Genomic DNA, 4,642 nt, shown 5'->3' with positions numbered 1-4,642 from the left:
AGGACACCATTATCTTCATTGTTATGGTAATATGAAGAACTTGATGTTCTGTCACATTTATGTCTTATTTGTCTTTGATCCACAGAAATGACAATAGTTTTTTTTTTTTGGTTACTTAGTTTTAATTTCATAATCATAAACTTAACTTTGCAATTCAGCTAGATTTAGAGGGGAAAAAGGAAAATATGGAATCCGAAGAATTGCAGCAAGAGCACAGGTTATAGGACACAGTGAGCAGATGGGGTGGAGGAGTGCTCTCCTGAGCTACAGAAGGAATGGTCTGGTGGGTAAGAGAAAACAGGTCAAATTCATTAGAGTTGTCCACAGTCAGCAATGGTGATTTTCTTGCTGGTCTTGCCACTAAAGCGCTCCATGGCTTTCACGATATTCATGCCTTCTTTCACCTTGCCAGAGACCACATGTTTGTCATCCAACCAGTCTTGGCAGTGTGGATGAAAAAATGAGAGCTGTTTGTGTTGGGTCCAGCATTTGCCATGGACAAGATGCCAGGACCTGTATGTTTCAGGATGAAGTTCTCATCATCGAATTTCTCACTATAGATGGACTTCCCACCGGTACCATTATGGTGTGTGAAGTCACCACCCTGGCACATGAACTCTGGAATAATTCTGTGAAAACAGGAACCCTTATAACCAAATTCTTTCTCTCCAGTGCTCAAAGCATGAAAGTTTTCTGCTGTCTTTGGAACTTTGTCTGCAAACAGCTCAAAGGAGACAAGGGCTGTCCAAGAACACGGTAGGGTTGACCACGGTTGAGGGAGAGACACTCGGGAAGCGGCGTCTGCAAAGTCGACAATGGTTTAATTAAAAATTAATGAAGGTTTTCCTGCAGAAAAAGCCGTCTGGGCTGTGGAAAAATTGCAGAGATGAGTGAAGAATATGATTCGACTTTAATGTGATATTGTGAGAGGGTCTTTACCTTCAGTGGAAACTTTATTCAAATATCAACAGGAAAACAGAACATTATAAAAACGTAATCAGTACATGTATATTGAAAAAAGAAAATGGGGCTTAAATCATCAGACCTAGGGACCAGCAGTTAGCGTAATGGTTATGTTTCTTGATTCTCATATAGTCAACCGTGGTTTGAGCCCCAGACCTGGTGGCTTAAACTCAGGCTGGACGTGTGTGTGTGCCCAAGATCCTGAGAGGAGGATGGGAGGGATTTTGATGTGGCCATCCCCTCTGAGGGATGATTTCTCGCTTTCTGTCTCTGTCTCTCTGGCGAGCGCATGTGCCCTATAACAAAAACCCCTCCCAAAAAAAAAAAAAAAAATCAGACCTATAAGAGAACACCAAATTCTAAAAGATGGCACAAAGCAGGTAACTTAATAAAACTGTAATTTATACTTACCCCAGTCGCACTGGAGATTTTTCATCTCTGAAATTAGAAAAATCCATAATATTAACACAGGCAAAGAGTGGCACTAAAACCTATTTCTTCTCCATATTAGAAAAGTAGAAGCTATGGTAGCACACTGAACTAGTACATGAGGAAATGAACCAGACATCTAGCCATTCCCTGTTTAATATGACTGCACAGCAGCCTGTAATACCTAACCTCCCTTATCTTCTCTTTCTACACCTAGAAACTGAACCCTCTTCTCCATTTAATAGCCTCCACCAGTAGAATTACCAACCCCACACCTGCTCCCTCTCCTCACCTTTGAACACTTTCAGCATTCCTCTTCAGATCAGGAGCTCGGAACACTCTCTTCTTTTTGGGAAACATTTTTGGCTTGTTCAGAATCAATATCTCATTCCTACAGATGAAAAAATGGAGTACCACACAATGACTTTGTTTCCCTTGAACGCCACTGACTTCCTATCATTTCACCTCACTATGCACTTCAACCTCTATTCCTGAGAGGGAGGGAGGAAGATTCCTGACTCGGGACAGATGAAATGTGCTTATCTACAAGTTTCCACTTCTTCTCTATGTGACATTCGGATGTCTTACCTCTCGAAGCACAGTTGCCTCCTTCTGAAAGGAAATAATAAATCTCTCCCTTTTTATATTTTAGAATTCAAAAGAAATGATAAAATAATGAATTTTAAAGCCAAATTTGGGGACCAGTGGATGGTGTAGTGGTTAAGGCTCTGGACTCCCACACGCTGACTGCAGTTTGAGTCCCAGACCTGGCAGTATGAAAATCATGCTGGGTGATCAGCAGGTGGCGTGGTGGTTAAGGTGCTGAACTTACACAAGGCCAACCAAAATTTGAGTACTGGATCTAGAAGCTAGCTTTCTCACTTTCTCATTCTGTCTCTCTGGTGAGTGCACGTGTCCTGTAGCAAATTAAAAAAATATGAATTATAATTTTTTTTTAAAAAAATAAAATAATCCTAAAAAAGAAAGAAAGAAAATCACTCCCAGTACATGTATGTGTATGCTCAAAATCCCAAAAGGGGAATGGAAGACAAGAAATTGCTGCATGGCTATTTCCTCAGAAGGTGATTTCTCACCTCCCCTCTCTTTGTCTTTGTCCCTCTCTGGTAAGTCCTCATGCCCTATGGCAAAAACATTTAAAAAGAAAGAAAACTTTGTTGTCCTAAAAGATGAAAAATACTCCTCTGGGCCAGCCAAATGGTTGAGGAAGCCAGATCCCACAAAGCCAACTGTTTGAGTCCTGGCTCTGGTGACACGGAAAAACATACTGGGCACGTGGGCAGCATGCCAAAAATCCTGGCATAGTGTTTCCTCTCTCACTGCTCCCTCTTCCTCTATCTCTCCTCGGCAAGCACGTGTACCCTAAAGCAATTTAAAAGAAAAAAAAAGCATAAAGCCTACTGAAATATTATTGCCATATATGTGGGTTACCAGGGAGATGGTCAGAAAGGGAGATTGCAGAACCTGGCTCCTGAGTGTCTGAGATCTATCGGCAGGGGGGGAGGCTACTCGGTTTTGATGTTCAAAGCTTTTCCTGGGGAGGTCTTCAGATAACATCTGAGCTCTCATGTCCTTTGGAAAAATTATAAACATGAGGCAAAGGAAATATTGTGAATTCCAAACTAATACTAGTTTGAGTATTACGTGTCTAGAAAATATTGATGGTGTCATATGGGTGTGCCGTTTTAGACACAAAGATGTTACTTTTCCATACATTTGTAAAGTATGTGACTGAAATGAATTAATTCTTTGCAAAGGGTCAAACTATAGTTTTTCACAGATTCAAGTCTGTTTTTGGAAATCCAAAAAGAGCCACTAAGAAGGACCTGGTCTCTACTATTGCTAAGAAAAGAAACACAGAAATATGTAGGTATTGCACCAGGGTAAAATTCTGGGTACTTAGCTGACAAATAAGATACGTTCTCTCCATAGTAAGTCAAGCACCTTACTTGATAAATATAGGACCAGAGACAGATGTAGGCATACAGGATGAATAATGTGGCAATGTCACAGGGGTCAGAAATTGAAACACCTTACCACTGTCATCAATCCTGATCCAACTGTGTGACTCCTCACCATCCAAAACTCCAATCATAGAATCAGGTCATTCTGAATAGTTACAGAATACTGAAACTTTGATTTATGAGTACACCCTTAAGATAACACTGTACCCAAATTTACTGCCCTGGGAAATGTTTTATTATAGTCAAACACTAATAATTCCAATTATTAAGATTGTCTTATCATTCAAAAAGCTACACATCTCTTCTCACAGTACAAACATGCCCTCTGTGGTCTATACATACCTTTTCATGATGTCATTTGCATCCTAGGGAGAAAGGAAAAACTGGAGTTAAGAATAGTAGCCTCTCCTCATTTGCAAAGGTGCCCTCATTTACAAAGCTGTATCACGCTCCCACCAGCCTCTGATGTGCTAGAAAGAGAACTCATCCCAGTGTGATAGATAAGAAAATAAATATAACAAAAGCCAAGATCTCAGAAGAGTCATGTGTTTGGCAAGTTCCTTTTAAAGTAGAAACAAAATCCTTATAGAAATAGGAGGAAAGCAAAGGGTTTCTGATTAATGGAGATGGAATATTTTTACAAATAGAGAATCATGTTTCCCCCAAATATTTATGTCTCCTGATGATTTGAATAGTTGTGAGGCCCAGCCACAGTTGCAGCAAAGTACTCTGCAATGCTGGAAGCCATATGTAAGATATGGCTTCAGTTCTTAGGTCAACATATTCATGCCAGGCTTGTACATGCATGTATATCCATGACCCTAGCTGGCTGGGAAGACTGAAGGAAGGATTACCAAGTGAGAACATTTCAAGGGTACTTTCCTTTCTCTTTCTCTTCCTCTTTCTTTTTCTCACTCTATTTCTCTATTGTGAAAATAAGAAAGAAATAAACTCTTAAAATTTTTTCAACAGATATGTAAACTGATGCACAATTATTTGTGCAGCACCGTGTTAGGCTTTAGAGAATCAGGGATGAATAAATAATAATCTTCAAGAAGTTTACATATTTTACAGAAGATGCAAGTAAACATGTGTATTAAATAAAAGCAAATGTTTCACAAACCTCTCTTCTCATTTTATACATTAATACTAATTAACCTTCTCCCCTCCCTTAAATTAAACACACATATATGCATAGCAAATTTCCAACTTAATACTTTTTAAACATTTTATTTATTATTTCAAATTAATTATTACTATTATAAATT

The 4,642-nt window shown here is 39.2% G+C and overlaps 1 pseudogene; it reads right to left on the bottom strand.

The window, feature by feature from the left end:
* Positions 1–6: 6 nt before the first annotated feature.
* LOC102498634 (peptidyl-prolyl cis-trans isomerase A-like) lies at positions 7–4,571 on the bottom strand (annotated as a pseudogene).
* Between the last annotated feature and the right edge of the window lie 71 nt (positions 4,572–4,642).

Source organism: Tupaia chinensis, unplaced genomic scaffold, assembly GCF_000334495.1.
Source record: "Tupaia chinensis unplaced genomic scaffold, TupChi_1.0 Scaffold145646_1, whole genome shotgun sequence".
NCBI lineage: Eukaryota > Metazoa > Chordata > Mammalia > Scandentia > Tupaiidae > Tupaia > Tupaia belangeri.
Note: the sequence above shows the minus strand (reverse complement) of the source record. Positions and strands in the feature narration are given on the sequence as shown.